Source organism: Salmo salar, chromosome 12 (genome assembly GCF_965601325.2).
Source record: "Salmo salar chromosome 12, fSalSal1, whole genome shotgun sequence".
NCBI classification, from domain to species: Eukaryota; Metazoa; Chordata; class Actinopteri; order Salmoniformes; family Salmonidae; genus Salmo; species Salmo salar.
In genome coordinates, this window is record NC_138302.1 from 70,896,248 (window position 1) to 70,909,939 (window position 13,692).

Genomic DNA, 13,692 nt, shown 5'->3' on the forward strand with positions numbered 1-13,692 from the left:
GAGCGCTACACTGATTGTCTTCCCCCCTACTGTGCATGCAGTTGAGTTGTGTTTGAATCGGGCGTGCTGTTCAGAAATGTTTACTGGAACAGAGAACTTTGATCAAACTTCTGTGATTGAGGCTGGAATCCTAGGGACTCATCTTTTTCTCTGTCTTTCTTCCTCTCTCACTCTTTTTCTCTTCACTCAATCTCTTGTTTGTCCTGCATCTCTTTTTCTCTCCTTGCACGCACACACGCACACATCGATTGGAGAGTCGATATTGAGCAGTGGCTCTCGTCTAAATTAATATTTGATTTCTCTGGGGGTTTCAGACTGGAACCCACGGCATTGAGTTACAGTCTAAACGTTACAGTCTGAGGGATTGCTCTAAACGTTGTTTGATTAAGTTTGTGTGTGTGTACGTGTGTGTGTATGCGTGCCTGCCTGCAATACAACCCCCTACACACACATGCATGCACACACTCACACACACACACACACACACACACACACACACACACACACACACACACACACACACACACACATCACTTGTCTAGAATGCATCACTCACTGCTAAGCCTCTGCCATTAAAGCTGTTCATTTATCCGACACACATGGTGACTTATGTTTGATTGATGTGAGCACTAGGCCCAGAACTGTCTCTCAAACACTAGGCCCAGAACTGTCTCTCAAACACTAGGCCCAGAACTGTCTCTCAAACACTAGGCCCAGAACTGTCTCTCAAACACTAGGCCCAGAACTGTCTCTCAAACACTAGGCCCAGAACTGTCTCTCAAACACTAGGACCAGAACTGTGTCTCTCAAACACTAGGCCCAGAACTGTGTCTCTCAAACACTAGGCCCAGAACTGTGTCTCTCAAATACTAGGCCCAGAAGTGTGTCTCTCAAACACTAGACCCAGAACTGTGTCTCTCAAACACTAGGCCCAGAACTGTGTCTCTCAAACAGAGTCCCCAGTTCTCTGCAGCGATATGGTGAAACCAAATGCTTGCCTTGTGTACTGTAGCATCATTCTTGCTTCAAAATCCAATAGTGCTATTTGTGTACAGTATATGGGTGTATTCTAGGGTTTAGGGTGGGAAGAAAATCCTTAGTACTGCAGTCATCCATTGTAATGTAAGGATGAGAGACCCTGGTATTGTGCTATAACTCCAAACACAAACACAAGGTATGTTTCTCTCTGTCAGTGTGTTTGTTTACTTTGTTCTGTTGTTTGTGAGATCTGATTGGTATCAGCGCAGCAGTGTGTGTGTGTGTGTGTGAGAGAGAGTGTGAGAGAGTGTGTGTGTGTGTGAGATTGAGAGTGAGAGTGAGAGAGAGAGAGAGAGAGAGAGAGAGAGAGAGAGAGAGAGAGAGAGAGAGCACGCTGGGGTAATCTGCTTCTGCAAGAGTTTGTTACATTATTCATCTTCCTGGGGCTCTGCGGCAGGGAGGGAGCAGCGGAGAGGGGTGGAGGAATAGAGGAAGAGAGAGAAATGGGGAGAGAGAAACAGAGAGGGTAAAGGACTCAGATAGAGCAGCCAAACATCTACGCACTGAGAGATACAGTATCAGATACATTACTCCCAGATTGAAGCGGGTTATTCATGAACTTTACAGCCACAGTAAAACAGTCTTCTAAAACCCAACTTAAAAAATACCGAAGTGACCTTCATGGGAGGGATCTCAGATATTTGTGACTCCAGAGTATGTTGTTCAGAGCAGACATCTGTTCTAAACAGACAGGTACTAGTTAACCTGAGCCTTGTATTAAATGTCCACCCCAAGGCCTGGGGCGAGGTAAAGAGAAGAGACAGTGTGAGGAAAGGGCTGGGTATCGATCCTTAGAGACAGACTTTGGCCTTCGGATCAGACAATATTGACAGGCTATCACCCACACACCCAGCGAAGTCTGACACTGTCGGACACCCATCATTAACACACACACGTGCATGCATACCCATACGCCGGAGGGAGGCTTGAGTGTGTGTGAGGCGGAGGGCTGTGTGCTTGGGATGCGGAGCACGTCCGAGGTCTGTGAAGTTCTCCTTGCAGCAAAGCCTCATTAAAGAGGCTCGCCTTAACACAGCTATCTACAGCCAGACCAGACCTGACCACACACACAGAGAGGGAAGGAGATAGAGAGAGAGCGAGAGAGAGTGAAAGAGACACTGAGGAACACAAGCACGCACACAAACACCTGAAATACTATATAAATCTTTCTCAGGACACTGGTTTTACACAGTGTTTGAGTGGGAGCGAATGGGTTTGTTAGAAGAAGAAGAATGTTCGCTGCCATGGTGATTTAATCAGACACACAAAAAAAGACCTGACGAAGATCCAACTCGGCTCGAAACCCTGTTCTTTTTTTGCGTCAGATTAAATTACCCTGGGAGCACACCAAAGTTGCAGACATTCTTTTTTCTTTGATCTGTCCTGCACCTGATAAGTTGTATGTGCATATTTGTCTATTTTTTTATTTTATTATATTTTTACAATGGGATTGTTCTCATCAGGGAGGGTGGGATTTGACCCCTCCCTCTACATCCACAGTGTTTAAACTATGTTCTCCCAAAACAATTCCCCTCCTACAGTAATATGATATTCATGTATATTTGATTGTGTCACCTCTGTGGAGATTGCCTATGGTGTGTCTGTGTGCCTTTTAAATCTGTGTTTATGAATAAGTAATAGATTGCTATGCACTCTGATTATTAAAGAAGCCATATTGCCAGGAAGCCATGATGAAATTATATTGTAATTCCTGCATCTCCGATGAATACATTTATATTTTTCTTTCTTGCAATTTCTTTCCTGTTTCTGTTCCGGTAAATGAGCGCTAAAGCTCTCTTGTTTTGCGCTGAGACTCCCTGACGTTTACATTTGTATGGTTTTCACAACTGCGCTGAGATTTTTTTAATAAAACTGTCCTGTTTCTAAATATACAGCTGATGGGTGATGTTTTCAGAGATATATAATAAAGTGGAGAAGACCATTTCTCAGTGGTCTACCTGGCAAGTGACAGTGATATGAGAGAGGCAGCACTGGTTGTGATGACTGCAGCTTAATAAAGACACATTAATGGGAGGCCATAATAAAGATGTATGCTGTCTCCCCCTCCCTCCTCCCTCCCCCTCCCTCCTCCCCCACCCTCCCTCCCCCTCCCTCCTCCCTCACCCTCCCTCCTCCCCCACCCTCCCTCACCCTCCCTCCCTCCCCCTCCCTCCTCCCCCACCCTCCCCCCCACCCTCCCTCCTCCCCCACCCTCCCTCCCCCCATCCTCCCTCCTCCCCCACCCTCCCTCCCTCCCCCATCCTCCCTCCTCCCCCACCCTCCCTCCCCCCACCCTCCCTCCTCCCCCACCCTCCCTCCCCCCATCCTCCCCCCATACCTCTCTTCTAAAGCACATGATTTCACTGCCAGTGCTTCACCAAGGTAAATGTTCCGAGAGTGATAAAGAGGGAGACGGGTAGAAAGAAGGAGAAGGAGGGTGGGAGGGGAGTGGAGAGGAATGGAAAGAGTATATGTTAGGGATGGAAGTATGGAGGTATGGAGAGAGATAGAGAGAGAGAGAGAGAGAGAGAGAGAGACAGAGACAGAAAGCGGAATGGAATTGGAGGCAGGTATGGAAAAATAAGAAAAAAAATCTAGAAAAAGCAATTAAGAGCCCTTAGGCAAATAGTTGCTGTTATTTGGTTAATTTAACAATTTCATGATTTCCTTTGCATTTCAAATTAAGAAAGCTCTTGCCTCTCTTTGACCCTGTGGTAATCACATAAGCAGTGTGGTAATGACACATACACCCACCCATACACACGTCATTCCTACCCTCATCCAGATATATGCCTCATTAGCTTTCAAGTTTGTCTTGCCCACGCTCTAATCATCATTTATATACCCCCCCCCCCCCCCCCCCGCCCCCTTCACTTTGATCCAGTCTCATTAGCATAGCAACGGAACCCTGACCCTCCGCAGGGACCTGGTAACCCTGACAACCAGAACTGGCCAGTCCAGCCACTGAACCCAGCAAAGTATCAGGACTCCTAGGGTGTACTAGGATCTATCTCAATAGTCTATAGAGGGTCTTCGCTCTGCTGCTTGTCTCCTGTCCATCATCTGGACTGATGGGGGATAAATCTAGTTGAATACTCTTCTGCAAGAATGTCAAGACATGCCATAACTTTGTTCCACATGCGCTAGCGCTAACACACACACACACACACACACACACACACACACACACACACACACACACACACACACACACACACACACACACACACACACACACACACACACACACACACACAAACACATAAATAATAAGGCAGAGTAGTGTAGGCGTTATCTCTTCCTTCAATGAGATTCTAAGTGATTTATTTGGATTCTATCCTGACACCTTCATAGTGAATTAATTGTGTGGTGTCATGACGTAGGCCTGTGGGTAAGGTTTATGACCCCACCATAAATACCTTTCTCCCTTCCCTCTCTGACTTTACTGAAGGACTCTTGAATAGCCTTTGTTAAACATAGAGAGTCTGCGAACATCAAACAAGTGGGGGGAAAGGAACCATATTTCGGTAATAGAACCAGTTGAAAACATGCATTGGTACTTAATGAATATGATGTCAGTTCTGTGGTCATCTGAGACATTATGACTGATGGCAGGACGACATAAACTGTACCTGGGAAAGTCTACACATTCTAGTTATCAGATTCACATGGAATTGTTGTTCAATTTAAATGTTTGAACATGAAACTATTTGTGAAAAGATTAAATGTAATTTTAGCTTCCAAATGAGAGAATTGGGTTTTCATAAGGTTAGAGCCCTGCTCAATCAGTGGCCCGCCCCTGTGAAGAGACATGGGTTATAAACTATGAAACACACCCTTCTCTCCCTCCACTATATAAGCCCTTGCTGAAAATGTAACCTCCTGTTCCGAGGACGATAGGACGACGGTCCAGACGTTAAAAAGGACTAACATGTCAACTACAGAACTAAGCCAACCTCAGCGTGAGCTTTGGTTGCGAATGGTATGAACTTTGAACTCTTATTCACTAAAGAAGTGAGACATCCTAGCCGTTGAGTTAGCAACAGCAGGTGTAAACGTGGGCGTATGTAATTCTGTGTGATTAGTTAGGTATTTAGTAAATAAATAATAAAACCCAATTTTGTATTGCTGATTCAACTTGTTAGCCAGGGTTCGTGAAGATAACCAAGAATTTACAACTTTCAGATGAGACTGAAATAAGGTGACGATTAATATTGACTGCTATTGATGTAAAATATTACTACGTCTTTAAGAGTTTATTCAGAAGATAACAGCTCTATAAACATTCTTTCGTGGTGCCCCGACTTTCTAGTTAATTACATTTACATGATTAGCTTAATCAGGTAATATTAATTAAAGAGAAAGGATTTTATAGAATAGCATGTCATATCACTTAAACCGGCATAGCCAAAGACACGACAGTGGGCAGACTCTCTGCCCAGCTGTTGATCTGGTCTCTGGCACCACACAACACACCATACTGTATGGGACTCTCCAAGAACAAGAACAACACATCACAAAACCCTATGTGTGCGTGCATGTGTGCGTGTGCATGTACGTGCACACGTGCGTGTGTGTGCGTGCGTGCATGTGTGTGCGTGTGTGTGTGCGTGCATGTGTGCATGTGAGTGCATTCCGTGACAGTAATAGCTGGCACAAAACAAGATACAGGCTTCTAATAATAGAGCTGATTAACATATTGTAGAAAGCACAAAGACAATATGCAGGAAAAATCCCAGGTGGGCCCAAACTGAGAGAAAGAACCCCCACTGGTACCATTTCCCCAATTCAACTGATCTCTACTGTGTTTGGTGTAATGCAGTTTTACACACAAAAAAAGCGACCCTGTGTTTGGGTAGTTTTAGAAGGAAAACTATTCTGAGTATTTCTTTCGAACACATCATTAGAGGTGTGAGGGTAGGTTTAAGATAAGGAACTATTTAAAAAGGTGTTATTTGAGGTCGTTTTTTTTTCCCTCTCTCCTCTGTGTGTTGAGTTTCCTGTCGAGCTGCGTTGAGACGGAGCATTAGAAAGACAGAGCTCTTTAAATAGCTTATTGATCAGTCGTTCTCACACCTCCATTTCCAGAGAGAGAAAGAAAAGCTTTAGAAAGCTTTAGACTCACAGTGGGCTTTTTCCAAAGGACCGCAGGGAACTCCGCTTTGTGTCTGTAAAATTCAATTTACCTTTTCACAGATGGACGGCACTGCAGCTGGTGTATAATGTATACACACAAAAACACACACCGATAGACACACACACAGATACATACAAAAAGAAAATGGAAATTGCTACCACCAGTGAATGAGTGTGTGTGTGTGTGTGTGTGTGCATGCGTGTGTGTAAGCATGTGTATGCGTGGGTGTATGTGAGTAGATTTAGTGAGGTGTAACCTAGCCCTGTGTGAACCTCTGTTCTCCCTGACTGAGATACGGCTTGGTCTCGCTCCAGTTCTCTCTCTGCATTGCATTCCACCTCCACCCAGAGAACAGCATGAAAGAGAGAGAACGAGAGAGAGTGTGAGGGAGAAGGAGAATGAGAGAGGGAGGAAACGGAGAACAAACGAGAGGGCTGTTAAACTGGGCTGGCCTGTCATGTCCTTTGTATAATAGGCTTCCAGCATCTGATGTGAACACAGAAAGGGAAGAGGGAGATGGGAGAAAGAGAAGGATGAAGAGAAAGAGGGGAGGGAGATACGAGAGGAGATATGAGAGAATGGGGAAAGAGGGTGGAGAGAAACATAGGAGGGAGTGGACAGATACCAATTTACTGGGTGGGAAGGATGTTCCAAAATAGGGGAGGGTTGTCAAACCTTTATTTTTTACTGGGCACAGGCGAGGGTAGTGTGTTTTTTTTCCCTCGTTGCTCTTTTGCAGATTTGACTATATCATTTCTTCCATCCAGCATTCATACCATACATAAAAACATTCAAATCTGCATACATGTTTTCTATGAATCAACAAGAACAATAGAAGTAGCTGATAGGCAGCGGAGAGGCCAGGTGGATCATTGTGCATGAAAGACACACAGGTCAAAAATCTCCCCAATTGATCTTGTTTAGGGACAATACAATGATCCTACCTAGCAGAGGTGTGGAATCGAGTCACATGACTTGGACTCGAGTCAGACTCAAGTCACAAATATGATGACTTGCAACTCGACTTTGACTTTAACACCAATGACTCGTGACTTAACTTGGACTTGAGCCTTTTGACTCGACCTGACTTGATACCCTCCCCAAGCCCAAATATTAAAAATGATGCTATTAAAAACAGTGTGCAGCGCATCAACTCTTCATTTAACGGATTACAGTTTGAATCGGACAGCAGCCAATCAAATTGCGCGAGCTGAGAAAAATTGTACGTGGCAGTGCTGACGAACGTCGGCGGGTGAATTCAGATGGAGCCCTTGGAAAGATGAGACCCAAAATTATTATTTTCGGATATAAAGACGACGCTGTATCAACAAAAAACAGATTGCAACTTGCACAACATGTGGGAAGAACATTACAGACGGAGGCGCAACAATTTCCAACTTTGCTCGACATTTGAAGCTGCACAGAATGGTAAGTCGTGGCTAATATAGCCGACAGCTATATATTTTATTACTTTACTAGTGTATCATGTAGGCTAGCGTAACGTTAAATCAATGAGCCTCCACACAGTCAGTCAGTGCAGGAACGTGATCATTGCACCCAAGACTGAGCTACAACTGGTTAGGCAGTTGGTAGCCTAAATCCTGCCTGATGCTCCTAAAACAAGGTTGGGCGATTGTGGTTGGGCGACTGTGTTCAAGCCTACATCGCCCATAGCGATCCTCGATAGTCGATCGCTATTGGGGGGGGGGGGGGGTCTTTCTCATGGCTACCCATGTATTTCCATGGAAATATAAAGTTTATTTGGAAAGTAATACATTTATAGATATTTTTAAAAGCATTCATGATTTGCGTAAATGTAATATACTAATTATTACTCTTGTTAAAAATATGAAATGGTATTACATTTGGTGAAGAGCACATTATGACTTGTTGAGGACTCGAAACTCAAAGTTAAAGACTTGAGACTTGACTTGATACATGACGGTCTTGACTCGGACTTGCCTGTCTTGACTCGGGACTTGACTTGGGACTTGAGTTCTAAGACTTGAGACTTACTTGTGACTTATAAAACAATGACTTGGTCCCACCTCTGCTACCTAGACTAGCCTACAACACCACAATGCAATGATCCTACCTAGACTAGCCTACAACACCACAATACAATGAATAATTGCATTCTTGTTTCTAAGTGAGTACAACATTCTAGCCTACTCTAGATTGCAGTGAAAAATAATTGAATTTGAGTGTAGATGTAGCTGTTAAATACTAAGGTGACACCAAAAGCCAGGTGGAGATGTGTAAATTAGACATGCATTCAGTCCTTATATTACTGCAGCGTATGCTGCAGCAAATGTATGGACCACAATGGAAATAATTGTGCAATCCCGGGAACTTTCAAAAGGATTTGAGTATATATATGTATATTTTTTTACCTACAATTAAAATCAATCAATCAATCCAAACTGTGCAGAGTAACTTTGATGAATGGAAAGAGACATCTGTTACAAAACACCAAAAAAGTTGAATGATATTCAAAGATTCAATAGTGGGCAAGCCTACAAGGTAGGGAGGGATGTGTTTTCTGTTTGTCAAGGTTTACAAAGTCTATTTATTGTGGTGTTGAAAACGCAAACCATGTCGGTATGTTTTGTTTATTGGTTGTGTGATGCATTGGCACAGAAAAATGTTGGTGGAAAATCTGTTGCATATATTTGATATAATTCCAAATATGGCACCAAAATGTTGAAAATCTGATTTCCCCCGAGCTGATCATTTTCTTCAACCGGCTCTGATCTTTAAGTAATGAAACAGGCACGGAGAGGGCGCTCCTGTCTGGTGGTCGGGTCCCTCAACCTTCTGTCCCTCAGGAAACTAAAAAGATTTGGCATGGGTCCTGAGATCCTCAAAAGGTTCTACAGCTGCAACATCGAGAGCATCCTGACCGGTTGCATCACTGCCTGGTACGGCAATTGCTCGGCCTCCGACCGCAAGGCACTTCAGAGGGTAGTGCGTACGGCCCAGTACATCACTGGGGCAAAGCTGCCTGCCATCCAGGACCTCTACACCAGGCGGTGTCAGAGGAAGTCCCTAAAAATTGTCAAAGACCCCGGCCACCCCAGTCATAGACTGTTCTCTCTACTACCGCATGGCAAGCGGTACCGGAGTGCCAAGTCAAGGACAAAAAAGGCTTCTCAACAGTTTTTACCCCCAAGCCATAAGACTCCTGAACAGGTAACCAAATGGTTACCCGGACTGTTTGCATTGTGTGCCCCCCCCCCCCCCCCCCCCCAACCCCTCTTTTACGCTGCTGCTACTCTCTGTTTATCATATATGCATAGTCACTTTAACCATACATTCATGTACGTACTACCTCAATTGGCCCGACCAACCAGTGCTCCAACACATTGGCTAACCGGGCTATCTGCATTGTGTCCCGCCACCCGCCAACCCCTCTTTTTACGCTACTGCTACTCGCTGTTCATCATATATGCATAGTCACTTTAACCATACCTACATGTACATACTACCTCAATAAGCCTGACTAACCGGTGTCTGTATATAGCCTTGCTACTCTTATTTTCAAATGTCTTTTTACTGTTTTATTTCTTTACTTACCTACACACACACACACACACACACACACACACACACACACACACACACACACACACACACACACACACACACACACACACCTTTTTTTCCGCACTATTTGTTAGAGCCTGTAAGTAAGAATTTCACTGTAAGGTCTACACCTGTTGTATTCGGCGCACGTGACAAATAAACTTTGATTTGATATAATTAACTCAAAATAATGTTTACGACCACAAATAACAATAAATGTAGAGACCCTGTGTTTATTAAGTTGGATATCTACTTTGCTTTTGTAGCACAGCCAATGGCACGCAGGGCTACGGGGGAATAGGATTTGTCGTGCCCTCTTCACCACTGTCTTGGTGTGTTTGGACCACTCTACTTTGTTGTTGATGTGGACACCAAGGAACTTGAAACTCTCAACCTGCTCCACTACAGCCCCGTCGATGAGAATGGGGGCGTGCTCGGTGCTCCTTTTCCTGTAGTCCACAATCATCTCCTTAGTCTTGGTTATGTTGAGGGATAGGTTGTTATTCTGGCACCACCCGGCCAGGTCTCTGACCTCCTCCCTATAGGCTGTGTCGTCATTGTGTCGTCTGCAAACTTAATGATGGTGTTGGAGTCGTGCCTGGCCATGCAGTCGTGGGTGAACAGGGAGTACAGGATGGGACTGAGCACGCACCCCTGGGGAGCTCCAGTGTTGAGGATCAGCGTGGCAGATGTGTTGCCACCTACCCTTACCACCTGGGGGCGGCCCGTCAGGAAGTCCAGGATCCAGTTGCAGAGGGAGGCGTTTAGTCCCAGGGTCCTTAGCTTAGTGATGAGCTTTGAGGGTACTATGGTGTTGAACGCTGAGCTGTAGTCAATGAATAGCATTCTCACATAGGTGTTCCTTTTGTCCAGGTGGGAAAGGGCAGTGTGGAGGGCAATAGAGATTGCATCATCTGTGGATCTGTTTGGGCGGTATGCAAATTGGAGCGGGTCTAGGTTTTCTGGGATAATGGTGTTGATGTGAGCCATTACCAGCCTTTCAAAGCACTTCATGGCTACGGACATTTAGGCAGGTTACCTTAGTGTTCTTGGGCACAGGGACTATGGTGGTCTGCTTGAAACATGTAGGTATTACAGACTCAATCAGGGACATGTTGAAAATATCAGTGAAGACACCTGCCAGTTGGTCAGCACATGCCTGGAGCACACGTCCTGGTAATCCGTCTGGTAATCCGTTTGATGTCCCGTTGGTAGGATATTCGTGATCGTACCTCGTCTAATTTATTGTCCAATGATTGCACGTTGGCGAGTAATATTGACGGTAACGGCAGCTTCCTACTCACCTTCTGCGGGTCCTGACGAGGCATCCTCAGAGGAGGAGGGTGTTCCATTTATTTTACAGCACAAGGGGAGGGTCATGTGAAAATATTTTTTATGTTGGGGGGGGTGGATTTTTTTATGACACCTTGAATTGGACCCCCCCACCCCCCACCAACCAGTAAATGTCGATCTGTCCCTAAGAGAGGGAAGAGAATTAGGGGGACAAAAGAGATGGAGATAGAGAGCAAGATAGAATAGATTGGAAAGAGGGAGAGAGAGTGGTAAGCAATGTGTATGACTGATTACTCCGTCAGGTTGTGTTAGTGTGAGTAAAGAACTCCAGCATCGCTCTGCGTGTGTGCGTGTGTGTGTGTGTTTGCGTGCGTGCGTGCGTGTGTGTGTGTGTGCGTTAGTATGTTACGCAGACACTTCATTCCTGCAGGTTTTTAATGAGGAGGAAATTGCTTCGCTCGCTGCCTGCGCCTCTGTAATTTCTGACGCGCTGAAAGAGAGAAAACAATTGTATAGCGTGCAAAGTAATATTGCCTCTCTGGCGTGAAACGATTGTGAATTGTTGACTGCTTATTTCAGAATATAGACACTATGTTCCTGTAGGAATAGCCAAGTGCTGATCATTGATTTGCATTGAATTTAGCAACCTATATTTATAATTCATAAGGCTGATTTACTTTATTGTTTTCTCTCCACGTTTACATCAGGATAGATGTAGAATAAAAAGGAGACCAGAGAGGAAGCAAGAGAGAGGATTGCTATACCTCTCTGGGATAACAGAGTAGAATATCTTCATAAAAACAAAATTACATCATTTTAGCAGTCCTGATCAGGCAATTGTTCTCCAGGGGATCATGCACCTACTAGTTTAGAGGGGGCACGAAGTATGTGTGGATGGAGGGGGGGGGGGGGGGGATAATTTAGAAAACACCTGAAACAGCTTTTCCCTGTAATCTAGAGCCATAATCACTATGCCTTATTCTATTTTAGAAAATATGAACATTTTGATGCATAGGTTATCTAAGCTTACCCAACAAAGACTCCAGCCACCCTAGTCATAGACTGTTCTTTCTTCTACCGCACGGCAAGCACCAAGTCTCGGTCCAAAAGGCATCTTAACAGCTTCTACCCCCAAGCCATAAGATTCCTGAACAGCTAACCAAATAGCTACCAGGAATTCTCCAAGGCAGCTGTATAGGCCCCTTAATTTTTTCAGTCTTTACTAATGACATGCCACTGGCTTTGAGAAAAGCCAGTGTGTCTATGTATGCGGATGACTCAACAGTATACATATCAGCTACTACAGCAACTGAAATGACTGCAACACTTAACAAAGAGCTGCAGTTAGTTCAGAATGATTGGCAAGGAATAAGTTACTCTTAAATATTTTAAAAACTAAAGGCATTGTATTTGGGACAAATCATTCACTAAATCCTGAACCTCACATAATAAATCGTGTGGAGATTGAGCAAGTTGAGGTGACTAAACTGCTTGAAGTAACCCTGGATTGGTAACTGTCATGGTCAAAACATGTTGATACAACAGTAGCTAAGATGGGGAGAAGGCTGTCCATAATAAAGCACTGGTCTGCATCCTTAACAACACTTTCAACAAGACAGGTCCTACAGGCCCTAGGTTTGTTGCACCTGGACTACTGTTCATTCGTGTGGTCAGGTGACACAAAAATTGGCTCAGAACAAGGCAGCATGGCTGGCCCTTAAATGTACACAGATAGCTAACATTAATAATATGCATGTAAATCTCTCATGGCTCAAAGTGGAGGGGAGATGGACTTCATCACTACTTGTTTTTATAAGAAGTGTTGAGAAGCTGAATGCTTTAAACTACTAGCACACAGTTCGGACACCTATGCATACCCCACAAGACATGCCACCAATGGTCTCTTAACAATCCACAAATTAAGAACAGACTATGGGAGGCTCACAGTACTACATAGAGCCATGGCTACATGGAACTCTATTCCACATCAGGTAACTGATGCAAGAAGTAGAATCAGATTTAAAAAGCAGATACAATTACGCACACTCTACACACACGTACACATGGATTTTGTATTGTAGATATGTGGTATTAGAGTACTGGCCTGAGGGAACACAATGTGTTGTGAAAAGTGTTATGAAATGTAATGTCATATTTAAAATGATATGTACTGTAAGTATGTTAATGTTGCTGGACCCCAGGAAGAGTATCAGCTAATGGGGATCCTAATAAATACAAATACAAAATATAAACCAATGCTCAGTTGGTAGAGCATGGTGTTTGCAACGCCAGTGTAACCGATGTGAAATGGCAAGTTAGTTAGCGGTGGTGCGCGCTAATAGCGTTTCAATCAGTGACGTCACTCGCTCTGAGACTTGAAGTAGGGTTTCCCCTTGCGTTGCAAGGGCCGCGGCTTTTGTGGCGCGATGGGTAACGATGCTTCGCGGGGTGTCAGTTGTTGATGTGTGCAAGGGTCCCTGGTTCGAGCCCGGGTTGGGGCGATGAGAGGGACGGAACCTACACTGTTACACCAGCATGGTGTGTGCAACGCCAGGGTTGTGGGTTCGATTCCCACAGGGGGCCAGTACAATTCTTATTATTTTTTTATAAAAAAAATTATGAAATGTATGCATTCACTA

The 13,692-nt window shown here is 44.4% G+C and overlaps 1 long non-coding RNA gene across 1 annotated transcript in view; it reads left to right on the forward strand.

The window, feature by feature from the left end:
* The window catches only part of LOC145859544 (uncharacterized), an 18,649-nt gene extending 18,053 nt beyond the window's left edge, over positions 1-596 (forward strand). Inside the window, exon 2 of the long non-coding RNA XR_014379794.1 lies at positions 1-596. This exon is cut by the window's left edge and continues 3,030 nt beyond it. This is a non-coding gene — a long non-coding RNA (uncharacterized LOC145859544).
* The last annotated feature ends 13,096 nt before the right edge of the window (positions 597-13,692 follow it).